Genomic DNA, 27,795 nt, shown 5'->3' with positions numbered 1-27,795 from the left:
CTATTAATACCACCGACATCATCGTATTGCCTTCCCAGTGACCCTCCCACCAGCCCAGCTACTACCCTCATATTTATCTTTCAGCCCCATTGTCCCCCTACCATGTTCCTGACGATGGGTTACTGCCTGATATTCGATTGTCCTGCTGTTCGGATGCTGCCTGATCTGTTGTGCTTTTCTGGCGCCTCACTTCTCAACTATTAGAGACTGAGCAGATCCCATATCTCACAAAATTATAACTTCTTGTCCTTCTCCCCCTGTTCTTTCTGAGTAAACTTTATCTACAGAGGTGAATTCTTTCAGAGATCAGGTACCGACTCCATACCCAGACCCTGCCGAGGCTGAGCACTCTCCTGCAGCTCCTCGGCTCCACTTGGGGTCCCCTTTACCAGTTTCACTAATGCCACTGGGCTTAGCCTCTTCTACCGCATCTTTCCCCAAAGTTCCTTCCTTCAACGACCATCACAGTGTGTCCCAGCTTACTTCAATGAAAACACCTTTTCCTAGTGCTCTTCTTAAACCATCGGCACTGTCATTTTATGTGTTCCACTCCCTTATACTGAGAACACCTGAGACCTTTCACCTCCTTTCAACCCCTTTGGGCTTCTTTTTTCACTTGTGGTAAACTATTGCGCGCTACTGTTTGCTTTGTAATGTGTGAACTGCCCTTCTCCCAATTTCTATCCCTCATAGCATGTAAATTCTCCCGGAAGCTAAATTTCATCTCATGCACCAATGCATATTTACCTGCCATTTCTGTCGAGCTTCTCGCTTCTTGAACTTTCTGTTCGTGCACATGAATTCTTACCATCTCTGGAAGTGAGTCTTTAAACTTCTCCAGCAGATTAATCTCCTTTCAAGCCTCACAGGTCTTATCTATTTTTAAGTCCAGCACCCATCTAACAAAATGACTGTAGTTAATTCTTTCAAACTTAACATAAGTCTGACCTGGTTCCGTCTCTATTTTTATGAACCTCTGTCTATATGCTTCTGATACCAATTCATAGCCAATCAAAATAGCCAATTTGACATCTGCATAATCTCTTGATCCCTCATCTGACAGCGCTGCACATACCTCACCAGCTGTGCCCAACAGCTTAGTCTGAACTAGCATCACCCACAAGTTCACTGGACACGTCATCTGCCGAGTCATTTTTTTCAAATGATATAAAAAAGGTTTTGACATTTTTCTCACCGAAATATGGCAAGGCACTAACATAGTTGTATACATCCCGACGTTCTCCCTTCATCTCCATCCTGTTAATTTAACTTTCTTGTCTAATTCCCAACTTCTGAATCTCAAATTCTCTCTCTCTTTCTTTTTCCTCTCCTTCTCTTTTTTCTCTCGCTGTTTCCGTCTCTTTCTTTATCTTCTAACTTCAGTTGCCATATGTGCAATTTAAGTTTTTTCTAACTCGACTGCAGTTGTCTGTTTCTTTGATACATCAAAGTGCTTGACCAACTCCATTATAATTTCTGGTTTCCTTTTGTCCCTGGTTAAACCCAATTCCAACCTATTTGCTAATTCTAAAAAATGTCCTGCTTCTGTCGTTCTAAACTTTCTTGGCAAATTTGGGAACCTCTTTAGTAATGTGAAAAGCCATTTCCCTCACTTTTAATTTAAACAACCACCAGTAAACAAAATTAAACAGATTTTCCGACCGGTTTTATTTGAAGATCTAGGTCACTAATTGCAACGTGTTGAAATTTACTGGGACATTTTGTACCCGAAATCTGTTCAAATCTGTCCAAGTCCCTTACAGCAGGGCCCCAAACTGTAAAGACATCTATTTCGAGCCCTTCTGTTAATTAAAACCACAAACCCAAAAAAGCTCACCTCACCTCGTAATCTGTTAATACATGAGTGACAAAGAACTCCCAAATTCCACCAATAAAAGAAAAATTACAGTTTTTATATATGCAAGTTAGCTCGCTGTGCTTGACGGTTTGTTTTCTGATGATTCGATACTATGACTAGGTAACATCATCAGTGAGAGTCTCTGAGTCTCTGCTGAAGTGCAGGTGGTATGTCGCGCCTCTCTATTTATAGGTCTTGGGTTTTTAAGATGGGTGATGTCATTTCCAGTTCTTTTGTTTACAAGAGAAGGTAGACAGCATCTAAATTGATGCGTTTATTGATGGACTTCTGTTCAGACTGCCATTCCTCTAAGAACATCCTTGCGTGTCTTAGTATGTGTGTGTGCATTGTCCCAATCAAAGTGGTGCCCTTCTTTGTCTGTATGTATGGAACATAGTGATAATGGGTCATGTCTCTTGGTGGCCAGCTGGTGTTCGTGTATCCTGGTAACATGACAACAGGACCAGTTCAATGCCGGAAAATGATTTTATATACACTGTTTAATGAATGTGTGTGTGCAGATATGTAACATTTTTCACATGTGCACAACACATTCTAAATGAACAACGGAGACGCACGAAAAGTGATGCATATGATGTATAAAATTTATAAAACATTATTGGATCCTCATCGAAAGTGATATGTTTCCCCTTCTCTCAACGTTCCCTTCTTTTCTAGAATTCTCTACTCCAATCTCTCCTTCTTATCAGGATGTGTGTTATAAATTCTTGCTTCTGATGTCCCAACTTATTTCAGTTAATCCCCTTTCTATCAGAATTCAATATATTGGCCTGTTGGGTTCTTTTCAAAGCTAGTGTCTGTCATATTATTGGACATAAAAAGTCTGGCATCAGAGCCAGCATTTGAACACATTACTCTGTTGTCCATGCACGATACAAAGGACCACAGCACACAGGAAATGCCAAAACATTGAGGGATGTACATCTAATTCTTTCAATGTCTTAGTTTTCTCATTTTTCACATTTCCTCATCTCTGTTGTCACGCTCTTTCTCTCTTTGTATCTAGTTAAGAAATTTACCAATCATTCTTTGCGTCCCTTCTCTCAAAGATCCTTCTTTCGGTTTATGTCTATTGCTCTCTTCTAGATGTAATGTGATTATAATTGAGCAATGTAAGTGCAAAGACATTCTGGAGGAGCTGGCCAGAGTTAATTGGAAAGGGAGCTGAGCAGGGCAGACCATGGACCAGCAAAAGCAGGAATTTCTGGGGATATTTCGGAGGATATCAGAGATTCTCCCAAATGAGATGAAACATACTCATGGGAGGACAAGGCAGCCATGAGTGATAAGGCATGAAACCAAAAGAGGAAACATACAATATGGTGAAGATGATTGGGAATCCAGAGAATTCATTGGCTCGGAAACTACATAAAGCTGGCATCACTGACACTGCAGAGCTCTTAATCATGGTCAGGGAGAGAAACAGAGGAAAAACATTCACTTTAAACACAGAAGATGATATTACTCAAGGAAAAAAAATGAGGTGAATTAAACAATTGAACTAAAATCAGTTACTTGGTTTTGCAGAATGTGTCAGATTGAAAGCCTGATCCGGGGAGAGACCCACAGGAGAATGAAAGTATGAAAATGGAAGTGTTACCACACCAGAAACCAGAGTAGGTCACTGAGTACATGACTGATGGGTGAATGGGTCTCGATGTGAACTAAGGGACAGACAGCAGAATTGCATTGTAGATATTGCAGCTCAAAACTGCGCATTTATGTAGTGCTGTAGACTACAGCAGCGGGAATAGCAAAACAGCATTCAACCACAACCTGTAACTTTTAGCCTCGAATAATTTCCTCAGTCTGCCATGACCATCAATACGGTCTATGTTTCAGTAATGACTGTGGGTGAACATGACAGGGTCAGAACCACGTGAACCTAAACCTGATGCTAACCCATTAATGCTACCACACTTGACTAACAGATCTGATCGAAGCTCCGCAATCCTATCACATTCTGTCATAAATGGTAATGGATGATTAAACAAATGACGGAGGAAAGGGCTCCACAAATATCCCCATCCTAAATAATTGAACAGTCCTATACATCAGTGTAAAAGACTAGGGTGTGGTATCTGCACCACCCTCAGCCAGAAGTGTGGAGTTGATGATCCACCTCACCCTCGCCATGATAGTCACAGAATCACAGATGCCCGTCTTCAACCAATTCAATTTGATGTTCGTGACATGAAGAAACAGCTGAACACAGTACGTACGAAAAAGGCAATGGTCCCTGACCCCATTCCTGCAATAGGACTGAAGACTTGTGCTGCACAACAATCCGTGTACCTGGGGAAGCTCTTTCATTCCAGATCCAACTCTGACATCTCCCTGGTAATGTAGAACATTACTCAACTAAGTCCAGTTCCTAGGAGGATTATAATTACAATCTGGCCAGTTACCTCCGCCTCAGTCACAACTCGACTGTCAAATTGGTGGGAGTTCTTTTTGACAGAGTTATCAAGTAGCACAGAAATAACCTGCTCAGTATGATTTCCGATAGGTCCCCATGTAGAGATGGTGCTGCTGTGGAAAGGTCACTGGATTACTAATCCAGACCAGGCTAATGCTCTGGCAGCTGGTGTAAGTTAAACACAATTGACAAAATATTAAGATGCAAAGTCTGGTGTCCGTAAATAGTGACCTTCAAGCCAATGTCGATTGTACACACCAATTTGCTTCACATATGTCCTTTCAGGAAGTGAATCTCCCGTGTTTTCCTGGTCTGGCCTAAACGTGACTGCAGACACACAGAATGTGATAAACTCTTCAATGGTCTCTGAATCCGCCAAACAAGACATTCTATTGTATCAAACTGTTCCGAGGTCTAAAGGATTAAAACAGACAGAACACCCGGCCCCAGCCTCAGTATCGGAAAAAGGGAATGAGAAACACAGTCCTGTTGACCCTGCAGAGACCTCCTTCCTAATATCTGAGAGCTTGTGACTAACCTTGGGAAGATATAAAATAGGATGTGCAGTAGTCCATTTGGTCTGTCGAGTTTGCTACCCAATTCAATATAATGATACCTGGCCCTTTATTTCCATATGGTTCTCCTTCTCTCCCACCATTCCTTTATTGTCTCTAAATCCTTATTTATGTTCAGTGTCTTGGCTTCCAGCTTCGAGTGCATTCCCCAGGTTCACCAGTCGCTGAGTGCAGACATTTATTGTCATCTCATTGCAGAATGGTCTGTCTGTACCTAATACTGTTGACCCTTGTTTTAGACACCACAGCCAGGGGAATTATTATCCCTGCTTCCAATCTCTCTCACCCTGTCAGATCTTTATATATCTCACTGAGATCTCCGCCCATTTTCCTAAACCCCATGGAATGCAGGCCCAGTCGCCCCAAACTCTGCTCCCACAACAAGCCTGTCATCATAAAGATCGGTCTGGTCATCCTTCACTGCTCTCCCTCAATGTCAGGTTTGTCCTTTATTATGTACTGAGACCAAAGCTGCAGAATACTGCACAGTGTTTGAGATAGAGTCTCACCAAAGCCCTCTACAGCTGCAGTAAGACACGCTTACTCCTGGACTCAAATCCCCCTGAAATGAAGGTCAGCACATCATTGATCTTCCTAACAGCTTTCTGATCCTGCAATATTGCTTTCAGTGACTGGTGTACAGGGAGATCCAGATCCATAGCAATGTTACAGCTCCCCACTTGGTAGGTCTATGTGCACTGGACAGCGTGTGAGTGCCATTTCCAGTATGGCCTTGTGGGTTCAGACCTCACTGTGCTGCAGGGACCTCGGAGGACCGCGCAGAAGGAAACAACAAAAAGGCCCATACGTCGCTTTTCAGATCAACATGTTTCAAACAATCTCTTTTCAAACGAAAAGCTGCCAATCTCTTGTTCCCACCAAAGGGCACACTGTCACCTCAACCCACATTGCTCTGCCACGTATTTGCCCATTCACACCACTTGTCTTAGTCACCTTGAAGTTTTTTTTCCAACCTCCTCACCCCACTCGCAATCCAACATCCTTTAGTTCTATCAGCAGGTTGGGATATATTGTATTTGATTCCTGCAACCAAATGTTTAATGGGTATTGTGAACAACTGGGACCTGAGCATCGATCTCTGTGATATCCCAGAAACCTTCCTCTGTTATTTTTTTAAAATGATATTTATTTCCTGAATCTGGGTGTGACTGGCTGTTTGGCGTTTATTGTCTGTCCCTGGTTGCACTTGAGAAGGTGGTGGTGAGCTGCCTTGTTGAACTGCTGCAGTCCACTGCGGATTCAGTGACAGTAACACCATTGAATGCCAAGGGGCAGGTTAGATTGTATTTTAGTGGTGATGGTCACGGTCTGGCATTTGTGTGACGTGACTATTACTTGCCACTTGTCAGCCTGGATACAGTCCAGATCTTGTTGTATTTGAACATGGACTGCTTCAGTATCTGAGGAGTCACAAATGTTGCAGGCGATTGTGCAATCATTGGCAAACATCTCCACTTCTGACGTTAAAATGGAGGGAAGGTCATTGATCAAGCAGCCCTGAAGATGTTTGGGCCTAGGCCACTGCTCGAGGGACTCCTACAGACTTGCCCTGGTGCTGAGTTGACTGACCTTTATCAACCATGACCATCTTCGTACGTGTCAGGTATGATTCTAACCAGCGGGGAGTTTGCCCCCTGATACCCATTGATTCCAGTGTTGCTAAGGCCCCTTGATAACACACTTGGGCGAAGGCAGCCTTGATTTAAAGGGCTGTCACTCTAACCCCACCTCTGGAATTCAGCTCTTTTGTCCATGTTTGAACCACGGTAATGAGGTCAGGAGCTGAGTGGCCCTGGTGGAGCCCAAACTGGGCGTCATTGACCAGGGTATTGCTGAGCAGGTGCTGCTTAAAAGCACTGAGACATTCCACCACTTTACTGATGATCGAGAGTAGACTGATGGGGTGGTATTGGCCGGATTGGATTTGGTCTGCTTTTTATGCACAGGAGATACTTGGGGTAATTCTCCATGTAATCGGGGAAATGTTGTTGTAACGGTATTGGAACAGCTTGGTGAGGGCAGTGAAAAGGTCTGGAGAACAACTTTTCAGTACTATTGCCAGAATGTTGTCAGGGTATGTACCCTCTGAGGTATCCAGTGTCTCCAACTGAATCTGGATATCCTGTGGAGTGAATCAAATTGGCTGATGACTGGTAACTGAATTGTTGAGGGCCACTGGAGGAGGCCGAGATGGATCATCCACTCAGCACTTCTGACTGAAGATTGTTGTGAATGCGTGAACGTTATCTTTTGCACTGAAGTGCGAGGCTCTTCCATCATTAAGGATGGGGATACTTGTGGAATGTCCTCCGCCGATGACTTGTTTAATTGTCCATAACTATTCTCTACTAGAAGTAGAAGGACTGCAGAGCTGAGATCTGCACCGTTGCTTGTGGGATCACTTAGCTCTGTCTATGACTAACTGCTTATGCTGTTTGGCACACAGGTAGTCATGGTTGGTGACTTCATCAGGCAGACACCTCATTTTCAGGTATTCCCAGTGCTGCTCCTGCCATCCTGCACACTCCATTGAACCAAGGTTGATCCTCTGGCTTGGTGGTAATTGTTGTGAGGGGGATATGCCAGGCCATGAGGTTGTGGAGGTGTACAATTCTGCTGCTGTTGATGACCCACAACATATTATAGAAACCCAGACTTGAGCTGCTAGATCTGTTCAAAGTCTGTCCTATTTAGCATGGTGACAGTGCCACCTAAAATGGTGGAGGTTATTCTCAATATGCAAGTGTGACTTTATCTCCACAATGACTATGCAGTGGTCACTCTTACCCGATCCTGTCATGGACAGATACTTCTGCAGCTGGCAGATTAGTAAGGCAGTGGTCAAATATGGCTTTTCCCTCTTGTGGGTTCCTTCACTACCTGCCGCAGACCGAGTCGAGAAGTTATATCCTTTCGGACCCAACCAGCTCAATCAGTAATGCTGCTGCTGAACCACTCTTTTTGTGGACATTGACATCCCTAACCCAGAGTATATTTTGTGCCTTTGCCACCCTCAGTGCTTCCTCCAAGTGTTGGTCAGCTTGGAGGAGTACTGACTCATCAGTTGGGAGAGACTGGTACATGGTAATCAGCAGGAGGTTTCCTTTCCCATGTGTAAACTAACGCCATGAGAGTTCATGGGATACAGAGTCACTGTTGAGGACTCCCAGAACAATTCCCTTTAAACTGCATCCCACTGTGCCACCACTTCTGCTTTGTCTGTCCTGCTGGTTTGAGAGGAGATATCCGGGGAAGGTGATGGGGTGTCAGGGATACAGTCATACTCACAGAATCAGACCTTAAATACAATGCCAGGCTGTTCCTTCACGTGTCTGTTTATTTCTATTCACTGTTTCCTGCCAGCTGTCCCATTCTAGAAGCATGGCCATATATTCACCCCAATCCACGAAAATTTGATTTTGCAAACTAGGCTTGGAGCTTTACCAAAATCTTTCTGAAAATCCACATGTTTTACATCCATTGCTTCTCTTTCATTTCTCTCCCAGTCTGTTTCTCAAACATAATTCCCTTTTCATAAATCTATGTTAGTGTTGTCTATGACCATTATTTTCAGTCCCAATAATTTCTCCCAAACGATTTACGTACTATGTTCTATGTTCCATGTACTATTTCGTTTTCCACGCCAGACGTGGTTTTCCTGGTATTGTCAGAAAGTTCTGTGAAGACAGAAATGAAGTAGTGGATTCATAGTTTTGCCATTTCCCTGTTTCCCATTCTCCATTCTCTGGTTTCAAACTGGAAAAAAACTGCACTTTTGTTTCATACTTCTCAGATTGACATAATTTGACAAGCTATAACAGTTCACTCTTATAACCTTTGTGAACATTATCTTCAGAAACCCATCAATTCTTGTGTTAAGCTGCTCAATCATTGACCTTCCACATTATATACTCACAGGAGCATAGTCTCTGTGCCAACAGAAATGCAGCACGATCTATATTAGTCCCACTTTCCGACAAAAGGCTCATAGCCTGGAATGTTATGGCACTTCCAAGTGCTTGCCCAAGTACTTTTAACAGTTGAGAGGTTAACCTTGATAACTCCCCTCTCAGAATTTACTTTCCAGACCCCAACACCCTCCGGGTGAAGAAAAAAGTCATCTTTAAATCCTCTCTGAACCTCAAACCCTTCATTTTAAAAGTGTGCTCCCTTGTTCTTGACCCTCTGTCTAAAAGGAACAGTTGCTGTCTGTCCACCCTGTCGATGCCCCTTGTTAACTTATCCTTCTGAATCACATCCCCCTCAGCCTCTCTGTCCAAAGTAAACAACCCGAGCTTATCCAGCCTCTTTCCATAGCTGATATGCTCCATCCCAGGGAACATCCTGGTGAATCTCCTCTGCAACACCCTCCAGTACAATCACATCCTTCCTGTAATGAGGGTCCCAGACCGACATACAGTACTCCATCATGGACTAACCAAGCCCTGTATAGCACTTATAATCTTCTCCATGATTTATAAACGCTCCACCCAAGGTTCAATTCTTAACTAGTCCATCACCCTGTTCAGTCACATTCAGGGATGTGTGGAGAAACACCCTCTGAGCTCCCTAGTGTGCTGCCAATCATTGTGTACACCCCATGTCTGGTTCCTCCTTCCAAAGTACATCACCTCATATTTATCAGGATCACATTCCATCTGCCATTGATCTGCCCATCTGATCATTCCACTTGTATTTTCCTGCAAAATCAGAACTTCCTCCTCACTACCAACCACCCGGCCAATCTTTGTGTCAAACACAAACTTACTTATCACAACTCCCACCCCTCCACCCACTCCCCGTCCAGATTCACATCTCTCCCATTTATGAACGCTACAAACAATAAGGGACACAGCAGTGATCCCTGTGGTACACCAGGGGACACTGGTCTCCAGTCACACAAACAGCCTTCTACCACCACCCTCTGCCTCCTGACACTAAGACTATTTTCGCTGTAACTTTTCAAGTTATCCTTGATACTCTGAGATTTTACTTTATTTTTTTCAGTTTCCCATGCGGAACTTTGTCAAAGGCATTGCATCAAAACTAAATAAGCGACCTCCTCAAACTAATTGAATCAACTCCATTAGTGTAACTTCCCTCTGATAAAGTCATGATGATGGTCCCTGATCAAGCCTTGCCATTCTGATTGGAGTTCAATTTTCTCCTTCTCTATTTTCTCCAGTAGTTTCCCGAGCAGTGATTTAATACTCGCTCGTCTAGAGTTTCCTGGTCTTTCTCTACCACCCTTAATGTGAAGTGCAATCATAATAGCTTTTCTCCAGTCCTCTGGCACCTCCCCTATTGTCAGATTCTAATTAAAATTTCCAGTCAGCGTCTTTCCTCCCTTGACTCCAACATTATCCCGACCTGCAGATTGGTCCAATTTTATACCAGACAAAGCCTCAAACCGCCGCTCGTATTTTATATCAATCTCTTTCCAAGACCTTTCCAGTCCATCTTCCTGAATTCTGTACCTGCATCCTCCTTCTCCCAAGTAAAACATCTGTGATGTTTACATGTAACAATCTATCAATGTTCTCCGGGTTGACACACTGGTTGCCCCTTTGGTTTCTAATGGACACTAACTGTTTGCTGATTATTCTGTTCTACTTGACCGTGTAGAATATCATGGGATTCTCCCTCATCTCTCCTGCTTGCACTTCTCCATGTCCCTCGGTTGTTGTCTCCCTTCTATGTTTCTAAGTTTCACTAAAATCACCTCTCATTTTTTGAAACTCGAGATCACAGGCTGAGTTTCCACATCAGATAATCTTGCCATTTTAGGGATTAATCTGGAGAATACCTTTTGCAGTTCTTCTGTAGTATATTCTATCTTAGATTGGGACTCCAAATGGTACACAATACTCTCAATTTAGTCTCAGCAACACTCTGTGCAGCTGGCGCATGGCATCTTCTATATTTCAATTACATTCACATGAATGTAAACTTAATTTTTCGTTTCCTATTTGCTTGTGTTTAGATTACATTGCATTACAGTGTGGAAACAGGCCCTTCGGCCCAACAAGTCCACACCGACCCGCCGAAGCGCAACCCACCCATACCCCTACATTTACCCCTTACCTAACACTACGGGCAATTTAGCATGGCCAATTCACCTGACCTGCACATCTTTGGTCTGTGGGAGGAAACCGGAGCACCCGGAGGAAACCCACGCAGACATGGGGAGAAGGTGCAAACTCCACACAGTCAGTGACCTGAGGCGGGATTTGAACCCGAGTCTCTGGCGCTGTGAGGCAGCAGTGCTAACCACTGTGCCACTGTGCCGCCCAATTCTTCCCCATTCCTTTTACTTTAACTTTTCTTATGATGTTAGTGGGAGAGTTCTTAAAAAGGATCCTCTTGAATATCCAATTATACATTTTCCATGAGCTCCTCATTGCCTACGTCCACAAGAATCATCTTCAAACCATTCCAAAAAATGTTTGCCACTTATGGTTTTCGTTTCATCGATGCATTATCATCCTCCCTAGTTTTTCCATTACCTTCTATATATCCAGTAACACGTTCTTTATAATCGAGCACAACAGACACCCTAAAGCAGATGACAAGTTACTGATCTGTAGTTCACCACTCTCCATCTTCATCCTTTCTAAAACTGTTGGTTAATATTTATAACCTTTGCCGTATTCAGATTGGCTAAATGTCTTTCGGGAAGGAATTGGAAAACAACATGATAATCTGCGATGCAATCAATATGCCTATTGCTGCTTCCTCTGAAACTCTTGCATGAAGTACATCTGATCTGTCAGATTTATAAATACTCAATCCAGCTTTCTTTTAAAACATGACCTCAACACTGATAAGAATGATCTTAGACTTTACTTACACCAGTCCCATGGTCGCTTGGTATTTCTGGGAGAATTTCTGGATGTTCCGCCTTGAAGATAGACACAAAGAAGCTGTTTCTTTTCCCTGCGATTTCTCTATTGTCTTCAATAAATTATTCTGTCCGCACACCCACTGTTCCATATTTCACCTTGTTTTTATTTTTGTTTCATACACTGATGTACTTTTTTTTTTAGCAGTCTTTATGTTTTTCTTTTGTTTGTATGCTTTTTCGCTTTTTGATTTTCTTTTCTTGGTCATCCGTTGCTGGGTCCTATATTTCTCCGAATCCACTGGCTTACTACGATACTTGGCATTTTTCTAAGCTAATTCCTGTGATCTAATAGATAGTTGAAGGTGAGGCTGAAAGGGTTAGGTCAGAGAGGCGGGTGGACCAGATTGATCGGAAGGAAGATGAACACATAGGAACGTTCAAAAGGAGGGAGGATGCTGAGTTGGAAGATTGGACTGGGATAAGGTGGAGTTAGGGTAAATGGGGAAACGGGTGAAACCTACATTAATCCCCTGTGGTTGCAGGGTCCCACGGTAGAAGAGGAACCTTTCTTCATCCATGCTTCGGGTGTTTAGGGTTTGGTGATGGAGGAGGCCCAGGACTCTCAAGTCCTTGGCAGAGTGGAAAGGGGAATTAAAGTTTTCAGCCACAAGGCGGTGGAGTTGGTCAATGTGGCTATCCCAGATATGAAATCTGAAATGATCCACCTGCCTTACCAATGTAGAGAAGACTACACTGGCTTTAATGTGTGTAGTAGATGAGGCGTTCTGTCTCCCTTCATCACCTTTCACTTTCAACCCCACCTTCATCTACCTATCGCATTCCTAGCTAACTCCCTCCTGCCACACCGCCTTCTCATTTATCTCTCAGCTCCCTTCATCATAAGCCTCATTCCTGATGAAGGGCTTATGCCCAAAACGTCAATTCTCCTGCTCCTAGTACACTGCCTGACTATGCTTTTCCAGGACCACACTCTTCGACTCTGATCTCCAGCATCTGCAGTCCCCAATTTCTCCTCACACCTTCAGGGCTTGCATGATTCAGATTTATGACAGTTACTTCAAATAAAACAAAAACTACCGTGTACTCAAACAGCATAAAAGAAAACCAATGCATTGTGGTCACTGTTCCCAAAAGGTCCTTTACAGCAAAGTTTTCAATTAGCTTTTCTGATCATCCAACACCAATTCCTAAATAACCTGATCTCTAGCTCCGTGCTCGACAAAATGTTAATGCCACCATCTAACACATGCTCATGAAATCCATTTTTCCCACCATTAGCATTCAGTTGGGTTAACACAGTTTAGATATAATGTAAACAGGACACTATTACTGCAGTACCCACAAATGTGTATATCTCATTTCCTGTTTTATAACATGTCCAGCATTTGTATAGCAGCTTTCACTTTGATATATAACTCCCATTAATGATTCCTTCTCCTTGCTGTTTTTGCACTCCACCTTGCTAGATTCTGTAGAATCTGAGCGATGTGGGATTTGGGGAGATTAATGGTCGAGATCATCTCGCCACATCATTTATGATCTTCTTAAGCATCATTGTGACATTTTGTCCAGATCTCCCGTTATGCTGATGGAGTAGAGAAGGACAATGATCGTTCATAAATGTTCTGTATTTCCCCCAGAGAGCTGAGACTGCTCTAACCTGGGTGGGAACCTTACAGCAGGCTGGGAAAGCATTGCTGCCGCTGTACAGGATCTTAGTGAGATCACATCTGGAGTAGTGTGTACAGATTTAGTCTCTTCAATGAAGAAAGGATGTTGTTATATTGGAAGCAGCTCAGAGATGGTTCCCTCAGCTGATTCCTGCAATGAAGGTGCTAGCTTATATCGAAAGGATGATCAGGTTGATCCAATAGCCATTGGAGTTTACAAAAATAAAGGATGATCTTATTTCAACATAGATGACAGGAAGGAGTCAACAACTGAAGAGAATTACACAGATAGTGGGGGAATCCATTCCGTTCTCCAGCCTGTTACACAGGAACAACAGGAGGATATTCAGGCCTTCGAACCTGTTACACCAGAATAGGACGAGGCTGTTCAGCCCCTCGAGCCTGATATATATTCGAAGCCAATCAGCCCCTCGAATCTATAACACTGGACCCAGAGTAGGCCATGCTGCACCAGTATCCTGTTACACAGCAACAGGATCAGTCCATTCAGCCTCCTCAAGTCCGTAACATAGGAACTGGAAGTGGTCACACAGTGACTGGAGATTGTTACACTGGGATAACAGGAGGCCGTTCAGACCCACCGAGTCTGTTGCAAGGGAAATGTGTTAGGATAAAAACTATCTGAGACTTTTTTCATGAGAAAGGAGGAGGTAATTCAGACACGTGTCTGTTGTATGGGAACAAGAGAAGTCCAATCACTCCCTTGGTCCCATCTCTGGGATACATGAGGAGACCGTTCAGTATCTCCACCGATTATGGAGAAATATGAGAAGACCCATCAACCCCTCAAAATGTTACACAGTAACGGGAAGATTCCATAATCCCCCCCCCCCCCTCTAACGCATCAACAGGAGGTGGTCATTCTGGCCTTGGAGATGACAACATGCAAACGCCAGAAAGACTTCATCCCATCGATTTTGTACATCAGCAGGATGATGAGTCCAGTCAGCCACACGTACCGCTTATACAGCAATTGGAGCACATCTCTTAAAACCCTTTTGTCCATCAAACAGGAATTCAAAGAAAACGTCAAGGTTTTAGAAAGGGACGAACTTATAATAACTGAATACATTAGGGAGTAAAATGTAACAATAAATCTTGTAATTTAAGGCAAATTATTAGAATCCATTGTTGAGGACATTTGCAAACGTAAACCACAATCCATCGGACTCAACATGGTTTTACAAAAGATAAACTATGATTGAAGTGTTTTGTTGAGTTATTTAAAGATGTGACAAACAAGGTGGATAGTGAGAACCCTGGAGATGGAATATATCTGGTCTTCGTGAAGGCATCGGATATGTCACTTCTCCAAAGAGTGAGTGGTAAGATCAGACAGCATCAGTTTAGGAGTAATTTATTGGCTTGGATGGAGGCTTGGTTAACCAACAAAATGCAGTCAGATGAATTAAACGTGTCATTTTATATTGGAAAATGCAATTTGTTGGGTGCCATAGATTTCAGTTCTCATGCCTCAACCATTTGGGATCGATATTATTACTCGGTTGACGGGATAGAAAATACAATAGGTACATTTTCAGATGACACTAACATTGGTGGGAAATTACTTCGGAATGATGATGCAAGAGATTTAAAAACTATATGAATAGATTGGGTGAATGGGCAAACATTTGGCAATTAAAACTAAAGTGGATAAATATGGGGTTATTCAAGTTGGCCAGCCTAATAAAAAGGCAAATTATTATCGAAATGGAGAGAAACTTCAAAGTGCTTAAGTGCAGAGGGATCTGGGTGCCTGCTTGCATATCACAGAAAACTTGCTTGCGGGTACTTCAAATACTGAGAAATGCAAGCATAACTTCATCGTTTATTTGTAAAAGGATAGAGTAGAAAGGTAGGGAGTGTTGCTGTAGCTTTGCAAGGCATTAGTGAGGCTGCAACTGGAGAACAGTTTGGGGGTCCTACAGAATGAGGTATTTCCATTGGAGGCAATTCAGAATAGCTTCATTAGAATGATTCCATATTTGAAGTGTTTGTCTTATGAAGCGAAATTGAGCAGTTTAGGCCTATACTCTCGATTTTATAAGAACGATAGGTGAGCTCATTGAGGTCTGTAAAATGTGAAATATAATTGAAAGTGTAGATGTAGAGTGGATATTTTTTTCATCAGCCACAATCTCCAACAAGAGACTAGAGTTTGACGATGGAGAGATAGCAGGGATGTGGAACAGAGGCCGCGATGACATCAGCCATGATTGTATTCCATGGCGGAGCAGATTCGAGGGGTTGGATTTCTGACTGATTCTCCTCGTTCATATTCAGCTTTTCCACTGTGTTACACAGTAATGGGAGAGGACTGTGTATCAAACAGGAAGCAGGCACTCCAGATACATCAGTCTTAATCAGTTTGACAGAACGTCACCAGTGGAGTTACACAGTGACCAGTGCTGGGTCCTCAAATATTTACAATCTATATCAATGATCAGGAGGATTGAACAGATATAGCGATACTGAGTTTGGTCATGTTGCTGTGATAAGCAAGAGATTAAATTATCAAGAGAGGTAAAGGAAATGGATAATAATTTGGCAGGTGCAATATAACATGATATAATCTGTCATTTCATTTACAGGAATAATGGAAGGCAGTATGTTACTGAAATGGAGAGGGATTACAGGGATTAATGATACTGTGTACTGGGGGGTTCACTCAGCCCCGTTCAGACATGGGAGGTTTTGCTCCATCCCTGATCGTCTGCTCCCAGACACTCCAAGTGACCCCATTGCTCTCCGTACACATGGAATGTTTTGAATTGTTTGGTTGGTGATGGGGATGCTGTTTTCAAACATGTATTAAGGGGACGGCCTTTATCGAAGATACATTCATTCATTTCTACATGGAGACCCGAAGACGATGGGAATGCTGTCTGCTTGTAAATGAAGGAACTGTGGCTGCTGTCGGGACAGAGGTATTCACCAACATAGTGTACTGTGCATGGACACACGGTAACATTAACAGAGAGAGAGCTCCTTCACTTCCTCTACCTCTCCCCATTGACATGGGTACTCTGCAGATGCCATGTACACCATCGGGAATACCATTATAATGGATACACCCGGCAGCTCCCTGCTGTGGGGGAAACAATGTATTTACCTCATCCACCATATATATCCTCCATCACCGAATGGTTACATTGATGGCAACATACTGGGAGATGATGGCTACATCACCCAGTCCTGTTTGGAAAGTTCTAGAACAGAGAAGCTGAATGAAACTGTGACCCGAACAGCCACTGGCAGCACCGTCCTTTCCCCGGGGGGGGGGAAGCTGCAGGACGTGTTAAAGGAGGTGACACTGCTCTGTGACCAGCTCCTTGTTCAATCAGTGTCCCTTCACACTCTGCTCCTGGATTCAGTGTAGCTTGCGAGGCTGTTAATGGAAAACTCGGGTGAGTCCAACAGATCCCTTTCCACACGTACACTAACTCTGTGTTTTCAGAGTTTCCCCACTCTCTAACCTTTGCTCCATTTGTTGCTCATGTTACAGACCCAGATGCTGTAACTACAGTCCCCAGGCTCCACCCAAAGATGGGTCAGCAAATCCTCATGTCTCCCTGAATGTCTCAGGCAGCTCACAGCACAACCTCCAGCAAACCATCCCCAACCCCTCCACTAAATTTTCAATAAGAGTCAGTCAGAAACTCCTCATCTATAAGTGTTGTGGACCAGACCAGATCCCTGCAAAATATTTTAAGAAGGTCGCTTAGACCCAAACCTTTCCTTATTTTAATAATAGATGCGAAGTGTGCGTTCCAGATATGTTGTGACTGGTCAAACCACTCGACATTAAGCAAAATATAATCTATTCATATGCTTTAGTTAAAATACAATCAAAGAAAAGAACATTTTGAGATAGCTTATATGTTTGAACACTTACACAAACAATAGATACCGTACCTTCTTGGTATACACCGCTTGGCACAAAGATATATTCAAATACAGATCCTTACATGCAGTTTTCCAATCGAAGAGATATCAACATCAACAGAGATCTCAGAGAGAAAAGCAGCTGGGGATCATGTATTGAAACTTCCAACCCTTTCTGGGATCCCCAACAGCTTCTGAATGCTGCAGCTAAAAACAAACCAATGAAAACCTGGTCTGGGAGAGCTGGCCGCTGCCCTTCCATTGTTACCAATGTTTTAATAAAACCTAAAGGCTTTCTCAATTATTTACTTAAACTGTTTTCAGACAGCAGTTCTGCACCTCTGTCTTTATAACCTCTCTTCAAAAAAAAATCCCAAGATAAAATGACCTTTTTACAGTGATAGTATACTCACAACTCCACCTTTAATAAAATGATCCATCAATACACAAAAAGAGATTCATTTTAGACCTCCTAACCTTCCTCTATGTGTAGACTGGCAGGAATGGCAGGATTACCTTACACTGAAAGACTGAAGCGACTGGGCTTGTATACCCTTGAGTTTAGAAGATTAAGAGGGGATCTGAGTGAGACATATAAGATTATGAAGGATTAGACACTCTGGCAGCAGGAAACATGTTTCCGCTGATGGATGACTGCCGAATCAGAGGACACAGCTTAAAAATACGGGGTAGACCATTTTGGACAGAGATGGGGAGAAACTTCTTCACCCAGAGAGTGGTGGCTGTGTGGAATGCTCTGTCCCAGAGTGCAGTGGAGGCCCAGTCTCTGGATTCATTTAAGAAAGAGTTGGTTAGAGCTCTCAAAGATAGTGGAATCAAGGGTTATGGAGATAAGGCAGGAGGAGGATAATGATTAGGAATGATCAGCCATGATCATATTGAATGGTGGTGCAGGCTCGAAGGGCAGAATGGCCTACTCCTGCACCTATTGTCTATTGTTTATTGACTGCAATGCATATATATTACATTGACTCTGAGCATACAAATGTTCACAACGAGATTCGATTTTAGTCATTTTACTCCTGCCACAGAATGCCTTTGACTTTCTTCACTCAAGTTTCCACAACGTGTCAAAACTTAGGTTTTCTAAGCCTGTCACATGCATAATTTCATATTGAATGGTGGAAGTAATAAGCTCAGTCGACACAGACTGGTATTTCTCTCCCAAAACTTCTCCAAAAACTTTAAGGGGTCACGATCAGTGAAAACGATTTGTCTCAGGTATGTTATTTGCAATTTAAATGCTGAAATGTTGTAACACCAACACCAAGCTCAAGGCCTCCTTTCCCATTGTAGAATAAATCTGTTGATGTTTCCACTGGACACTCCAACCACACGTTACATAATGGAGCACTTCTCATCTCTCCAATAGTCCTTCTGAATGACATAGCTCCTCATGTCTCAGCACAAAAGAATTACATTCTTCTGTACCTCTTAATGCTGTAACCTCTTTACCTGCTACTCCTGGCCTATGCCAGTAAACCTTACTCTCACAGGGATATGTTCTAAGAAAATCTCACACATTCTTCTCAATCTCTCACAGAAACCAAACTTTGATTTCTGAACTCAATCATCATCATCAGCCATTTTAGCTTCTAACCTTCCCATTGTTACTCTCTGCTCTTCCACACGAGTTCTCAAGACTGCAGGAAGTAAATTGTTGAACTTCGCGAAAATAAGAATCTCTCTAAGGGTCATAGGTTTGCTCTGTTTTAATACCCTTCCCCACCTTTCAAAATTTGTTTGATCCTTTCAAACACAACGTGCGTTTAACCAGGCATGCTATTTTAGATTCCTGAAACACTGTCTGTCAGCTTCTGGCACAAGCTCATATGCACTTCAAATGGCTTTCTTTACCTCCTCATACTCAGCAGACACCTCCTCTGAAAGGGATGCAAATGCCTATCAGCTTTGTTTGAATCAACTAAATCCACATGTTCTCTGGCAACTGCATTTGTTTAGCCACTTTCTGAAATGATATTAAAAAGGCTCCCTCCATCATTCTCATCAAACTTAGATAATACCTGGATGTATTTAAACAGATCCCCATCAGACCTTTGGCGATATAGGGTTGCTGATCCTCACTATCCTCCTTATCCAGCCGACTGTCTGCCTTCATCTCCACCTTCTATGTCAACTTTCCTCTCTAATTACTAACTTTTGAAGTTGAAATTCTCTGCTTTTCTTCTCTCTTTTTCTCTCTTTCGTCTTCATTTCCTTTTCTTTTATTTCTACTTTTCATCATAATTCAAACATTTTCAATTCTTTCTCATGTTCAAGGTGCCTCATTTGAAATTGAATTCTAGCCATTTCCAAAGAGTCTGTTCTCGTTTCCACCAAATGTAATTGCCGAGCTATAGCTGTAATTATCTCTCATTTTCGCACAGACAAACACAATTCCAACTCCAGCTTGTCTGCCAATTCCTACAGCTTCCCTTCATTACCTTTTGTAAAATCCCTAACTTTACTTTTTCCACACCCAGAGAACTCTTAGTGACTGAAATTGTCTTTATACTCAACACACTGTTTAAACCAACCGAATTCAACATCCGGAACCAAAGACACTAACAACTACCATACGGGACCTTTGAACCCAAGAGCCTCCCAGTGCATACTCTCCAGTGTCTGCATAAGCTTATTCTGGATTCTCATGTTTCCTCCCACAATCAAAAAGTGTGCATGTCAGGTGAATTGGCCATGCTAAATTGTTTGTAGTTTTCAGGGATGTGTGGGTTAGGTGCCTTGGTCGGGGTAAATTTGTAATAACAGGGTTGAGGAATGGGTCTGGGTCGGTTACTCCTCGGAGGGTCGGTGTGGACTTGTTGGGTCGAATTGCCTGTTTGCGGACAGTAGGGATTGTAATTCTAAACACAATTTGGTATTATCGATTTAGAACCAGACAAGAGTCCCCAGTTTGTTATAGACAAACCAGACTGCCTCAAACTAGTTTAAGGACGTAGCTTGGATGCCAAACCTTTTCTTATTTTAAAGGAAGATGTGACGTGGGTGTTCCAGATGTGATGGTACTCATCAAACCACTCACCATTAAGCAAAACACAATGTATTTAAACACTCTAATCAAAATCCATACACAATGAAGAGGAATTTAGACTAACTTAACTATTGGAAACCATAACAGAATAATGGATACAGTACCTTCTACAAATGAAATGTTCCAATATACTACAATCACCTAAACACACCCCTTGGCAAAAAGGAACATTCAAACATGCATTCTTGCATACAGTTCTCCAATCCAGGAGGAAAGAGCATCAAGTGAGCTTCCAGAGAGAATAGCAGCTCGGGATAATTTACTGAAACTTACACCCGTTCTGGGACCCCAAGCACCTGGTGATTTTTATTGCTACAATGAAAAGAAAGCTAGAAAGCCTGGTCTTTGCGAGCTGGCCATTGTTACTACTATTTATTTAAAACCCTAAAATCCCCGTAAGTTATTTACTTGAGCCGTTTTCAGTAGGAAGTTTGGCCTTTAAGACCTCTTACTAACAATAAGGAGAAAATAACCGTTTATTAAAAACGTGACAGCATTGTCAGGCAATTTAGATGCCTGGTCCTTTACTCAGTGGGCTTCCTCGTGTTACTGATCGCAAGGTCAGCTGAGAGGGACAGTCACAGGTGCACACCAAGTTACAAGGATGTGTCTCATAACTTCTGAAACACGCCTGTCCATGAACCATCACATGGGACACACCGGGAAGTGAAGAACAGACTGACACACGCCATTTCATTATTTCTGAGCTACACAATGCCAGCACTCGATACACTAGGGAGACAAAACCCAAGGCCAGGGAATGATACAGAGGATCAGAGAGATTCACATTAAAGACAGAAACAGGCAGTTAATTAACTGGGAGGAGGTTGTGGGAATATGGGGAAAAAGACAGGGCAGCGGGACTATCTGCAGAAGTGAGATCTTCGTGAGTAAAATGACAAGAATGAGAACATTGAATACAGGCATTGTCAGATCAGCTGAAATGGTTTGTTACATCAAATTCTGAATCTATATCACAGAACACCACAAACAAACATAAACTGGGACAAGATGACAGCCCAGCATGGAGAGCTGTGCACACCATGTTAGTGTGTTGCTCAGTGAACTGCACTATCTGGAGAGGATTGCAAACTTTAATAACATATGCTAACTATACTCGCATCAGATTACTGCCTATAATGGGAAGGTTTGCTCTCTCTGTGTGTTCATCAGAGACTGAGAGTGTGCGTGATAGGCGTGGTTGAATGTGAAACTCATTGTTTGAGAAGGAACGCACATGGAGAAAACAATTTTAAATAAGAACAGCCCCGGCAGGCTTTTTGTTTATCACTAGAGTGAACGAGGGACGTTTCATGGACAGATGAGGTAAAGTGCTTGAGAATGTTAAAATAAAGGCATTGCCAGAAAAACAGCAATATACATCGGCATGCACATGAATGACAGATCGATGGGAGTTTGGTGTGAGTTCGAATCAGATTTGCTTCGGCAGGTTTGAAGCCGGGAGCGTCAGCAGCAGATTAATGGCTTCATTAAGCCTGTACTTCATAGCTCAAGGTTCAAACGGCAGATGGAATAAACCAGTGAGATATATTCTGGAGTAGTGAGTATTTCAAGTTAGAAATGTCAGGGAATGATGTCAAGAATCAGCTCATTGTCAAAGGGATCTCAAAGTTGTGACTTGTCTGCTTCAACTGCAGGTATTGGCCAGGGATGGGATGGAAACAGTGGAAGGAAGTGGAGTTTGTAACCAGAACAGTCGACTGTGACCTCTATGCTCTTAACAGCAAAGGCAATGATACGATGCATTATGATTCTCCTCTGAAACTGAATAGTTCAACATAGAGTCCGGTGAGAAACACTGCCAGAGCAGAGAGCGAGACAGTAATTGAACATCTTCATTGATGCAGTTAGCAGTGGTCTGTAGAGTGAATATCTAGATTGAGAGATTGGATTGGATTGGAACAATAATAGTGGCAGGAAGTGTAGACGATATGAAATATCTATAATACAGTCATAACTGGTTTATAGAAAACAAAATCTGGATAGTGACACTCACCAGGAACACCAACGATAGCCAGGAAAGGATAATAAAAGTATTGACTAATGAGAAGAGTGTAATAGATCCGCAATGATAATGACATCCAATCAAATGCAGAAAGATACCAAACATAATCGGCTAAGCTCCTGTCTATTGTTGGAATATTCCTGTCTAATGTTCTCAGATTCTGATCCATTGTTGGAATATTTCAGTCTAATGTTCTCATATTCTTATCCATTGTTGGAACATTCCAGTCTCATGTTCTCAGATTCTGATTTCCCCTTCCCTTCTCTCTGGATCTGCTGATCCCTGTCAGTGCTGTTGGTGATGTTCCGCTCATGTTATGGGATGACACATTGAACGGAGCCCATTTATCATTAAAAGATGGAAACCCTCCACTGGGATAATTAGAATCCATGGAGATTGGCATGAATCGCAGTCACTGAACAAATAGGCTCAGTTAACCAGTTCAATACATCACTTTTCATATACTGGTTTTGGATGGAATGGATGAAAGAACACTGCAGGGGTCTATGTATGTTCCATTCTGTTTATGAAAGGAGGCAGTTATAAAATAACAGATCGGCTGCATAAAAAAGGGGGGGGGGGTGGGCAAGTCTCTAGATACCTGAACACAAAGTACGGTGCTTATTGACCAGTGTGCGGCCACCCCTGGTTTTAATGTCCTGTTACCAAATCCTTTCATAACCTTGAGATAGAGCATTGGGACTGCTGCTCAGGAACAGGCCGAAGAAATTCTCTCCCAATGGGCCTCTTACAGAGGGAGAAGAGAAGACCATTCAGCCTATATTAGCCTGTTGCTCCTTGAAAAGGTGGAAAGCTGGAATATTGGCACATTTTGTCAACAGAATCATTCAGAACAAAGAGATGTGTTGCTGCAGCAGCATAAAGTGTAACTGAGAGAGCACCAGCAGTACATTGTGTTGTCTGTGTTTCTGTATCTGAGAAAGGATTGACCTCCATCAGATACAGTTTAATGGCTGCTCGTAATCCATGGGTTACTGTGTCTCGGATCTGTTACACAAGGACAGGAGGAGGCCATGCAGCCTCTCGAGTGTGTTTAGAAGAACTGGAGGAGGCCATTAAGCCTCTTAAGTCTATTACAGAGGGACAGGAGGAGCCTAGTCAGACTATCGAGCCCATTATAGTGGGGCAGGAAGTGTCGATTTAACTTTCAAGTATGTTACGCATAAATATTAGTTTTAAATTAGTTGTGGAATAGGAAATACCTGATGTCAACATTAAAGTTCTAACTTTGAACAAGGCCAATTTTGAAAGTGTTAGGCGAGCCCTGTAATAGGCTGATTGGAATACCCTATTCACAGGTAAGGGGATGGTTGGTAAATGCAAGGCCATCAAAACGTGGTTTCAGAGAGTCCAGAGCCAACGTGTTCCTATTAGTGAGAGGGGCAAGGCTGGTGGGTGCAGGGAGTGCTGGATGGCTAGATATATTGATGTTATGGTCAAGGTAAGGAAGGAGGCATATGTCAGGTAAACAGAGCTGAGATTAAGTGAATCCCGAGAGGAGTATAAGGGCAATAAGTGTATAGTCAACGGGGAATTCGGGCCAGAAAAATGTGGACATGAGATGGCTTTAGAAATCGGGTTAACGAGGCATTGAAGAAATTCTACAAATCCTTTAATGGTAAAATATTAACCAGGGTGAGAACTGGGCCCCTTAAAGATCAGTAAGACTACCTATGTGTGGAACCACCCGAGATTGGAGGGATATGAAACAAACATTTCTCCTCAGTATTTAATGAGGAGGAGGTTACAAGAGCGAGAGAATGAATAAATATACAGTGATACATTGAAAGGTGTCTATATTACAAGGAGATGTTTGACATTTTAAAACACATAAAGGTGAACAAATCCCTGGGACCAGATCTGTTGTATCCCAAATGTTTGTGAGAAGCTAGGAAAGAAATTGGTCAGCATTTTGCTGATATATTTGTATCATTGATTTCCACAGATGAGGTGTCAAAAGACTGGAGGGCTGCTAACATCGTGTCATTATTTAAAAAGTAAGGAAAACAAAAACAGGTAACTATAGATCAGTGAGCCTGACGTCAATGGTGACTAAATTGTTGGAGGGGATTTTGTTGGAAAGGATGTGTATGCATTTGAAAAGACAAGGACTGAAGAAGGCTTTGTACATTGGAGATCACGTCTTACTGACTCGGTGTAATCTTTTGAGGAAGTGATGAAGATGATTGATGAAGACAGGACAGTAGATGTTGTCTTTATGGAATTCAATAAGATTACCAAAATGTTCGACATTGTAGACTGGTTAGCAAGGTTAGACTGCCTGGAATCCAGGGAGAACTCGCCTGTTAGATGCAAAATTTTCTTGAATATTGGAAACAGGGCGTGATAGTGGACATTTGTTCATTAAACTTGGAGACCTGTGACCAGTGGCGTGCCACAAAGATCAATAGTGGGTCCACTGCATTTTGTCACTTATACAAATCATTTGCATTTGAGTATATGAAGTATGGTCAGTAAGTTTGTAGATAATTCCAAATTTGGTGCTGGAGTCGACAGTGAAGAATGATCTCTCAGACGATAATGGGACCTTTTTCGGTGAACCGAGGAGTGGCAGATAGAGTATATTTTAGTTACATATGAGGTGTTGCATTTTGGCAGACAAATCAAGGTAAGACTTACAGGTAGTGCCCTGTCGAAAGCTGCCAGTGAAGGAGAACTCCATTGAAATCATCGAATCCCTGCAGTGAGGAAACAGGCTTTTCGGCCCATCGAGGCCACACCGACCCTCGAAACAGTATCCCACTGGACAAACCCCTGCCCTATCCCTCTGAGCCTGCATTTCCCATGGCTAATCCACCTACCCGACACATCCCTGGGTCCGGTACGCAATTTAGCATGGCTAATCTACCCTTACCTGTATATCCTTATACTGTCGGAGTAAAACATAACACCCCGAGGAAACTCACTCAGACACGGGGAGAATGTACAAACTCCACACAGCGAGTCATTCAATGATGGAATTAAACCCAGGTCGCTGCCCTGTGAGGCAGCAAAGCTAGCCTCGTGGTGCAGGTTCTCCGTTCCTTGAAAGTGCCGTCACAGGTAGACAGCGCAGTGATGAAGGCATTTGGTGATCTTTCCTTTATTGGTGCGTGCTTTGAGTCGAAGCATTTGCATGACATGTTAAATCTGTACAGGACATTGGTTTGGCCACTTTTGTAATATTGCCTTTAATTCTGGTCTCCCTGCTGTCGGAAAGATGTTGTCAAACTTGAAAGGGTGCAGAAGAGATTTAAAAAAATGTTGCAGGTGTTGGAGGGTTAGAGTTACAGTGAGAGTTTGAATAGGCTGGGGAAATTTTCAAGTGTTGAGGCTGGGGGGGGGGGGGGGGAACCTTAAAGGGGTTTATAAAATCATGAGGGGCATAGATAAGGTAAATAGTCAATGTTTTCCCAGGATAGACGAGTCCAAAATTAGAAGACAAAAGTTTAAGGTGAGAGGAGAATGATTTAAAAAGGGACATGAGGGACAATATTTTCACACAGAGACTGCTGTGTGTATGGATTGAACAGACAAAAGGGGTGGTGGGGGCAGGTACAGTTACACCATTTAAAAGGCATTCGGATGGATATATGCATGGGAAGTGTGTCGAGGGAGATGGGCCAATTGCTGGCAAGGGGGACGAGATTAATTTAGGGTATTTGGCGGTATGGATGTCCAGACCGAACGATCTTTTTCCGTGCTATACATCTCTGAGAGTCTATTGACTCTTCAGTGTATAACACGGGAACAGGAGGAGGCCATTCAGCATCTGAATTTTGCCAATCGGCTTGTTTGCTCAATCACAGAGAGTCAAATACAAAAATACATCATTCAGATTTTGATGGTGCTTTACAGAAACGGGGAAAGGCCTTTCGTCAAGAAAAAAGCTGTAAGGAATGTGAAGAGGCCATTCAGTCCCTCACCTCCATTCCACAGGAGCAGCAGGTGAGCACAGAGCTATTGGAGCCTGTTACTTAGGAGCAGGAGGAGGACATGTATTTTCACAAACTTGGGATCAGGAGGCAGTCATTTAATTGCTTGAAACTGGGGCACAGGGACAGGAGACAGTCACTCAACTGTTCAAGACAGGGACACAGGAACAGGAGCCAGTTATCCAACTGCTCAAAACTAGGGCACAGGAAAATCTGGAGGCTAATGAGGCCCGAGGATCCTTTTACGCAGGAACAGGAGGAGGTGACTCACTCCCCACCAGTATGAGGCACTGGGAGAGAAGGGGAGTTTGCTTGGAATAAACAGAAATATATGAATAAGTTGCATCAGTGGTCCATTCAATCCTGCCCCACCATTCACTAAGACCACGTCTGATCTGATGGTGATTCCCTCATTCCATTTTACGGAGACTGTCCTCTCTGCAGCCTCTGCTCCATTTGTTGGTCATGTTGCCGACTCAGATGCTGTAACAACAGTCACCATGACTCATCCAGAGGGTCGGATCTAACTGGATGAGTCAGGATTTGAAGAGTCCAATCACAATAATTAAAACAAAAATAAAGGCATAGCCAGATATTTAGTTCTCTCACATTCGCAATCTAACTCACATATTCAGGATGGAGCACTGTGTAGATCCGGCTCGTGTCTGCTGAATGCAACCCAGCTATAACCAGAGTGAAACTCTGTGCAGCCCACACCAATGCTGGATCTATAATCCTGGGCTAAATGTCCAGCGTGGGTGGGGGGTGGGTGGCTGTGCAGTCCGCACTGGTTCATTCATATATAAACCCAGATTGTTGCATTGTTCGGTAACACTGTGTTAGATCGCAGCTCAGTGTGGGGAAACTTGCAGCCAATGTTGGAACTGACAGGATGTGCAGCTCCCATCCATTTACAGCTCCATATCTCCAATATGCCTTGACAAGGGATGCTGCGAATGTGAAAGTCACTGCGAGGAAGAGATGTAAATGGAAACAATTTAAATACCAATAGTTCTGATTAAGGCGCTTATCACTCTAGTATATAAAGATGAAATAACTGAGATAATATCCAATGAGATTTTGTAAATGATGCAAACAATAAGAGGGGTTGGTAACGTTATAGTGGTTGCACTCTAAGCCTTCACATAATCAATGGGAATTAGAGGAACAAATATGCAGGAAGACTGGCGAGAATTGCAGGAGCAATAGGGTTGTCATAATAGGTGATTTTAATTATCCTAACATAGACTGGGACTTCCAGAGGGTTAAGAACTTAGGTGCAACGTAATTTGTTAAGTGTGTTCAGGAAAGCTTCCACAAGCAGCATGTACAGGGTCCTACTCGGGAAGGGACAACCTCGACCGACTGTTGGGAAACAGGGCAGGATAAGTGACGGAGGTAAAGT

This window comes from Chiloscyllium punctatum, chromosome 34 (assembly GCF_047496795.1).
Source record: "Chiloscyllium punctatum isolate Juve2018m chromosome 34, sChiPun1.3, whole genome shotgun sequence".
NCBI lineage: Eukaryota > Metazoa > Chordata > Chondrichthyes > Orectolobiformes > Hemiscylliidae > Chiloscyllium > Chiloscyllium punctatum.
Note: the sequence above shows the minus strand (reverse complement) of the source record.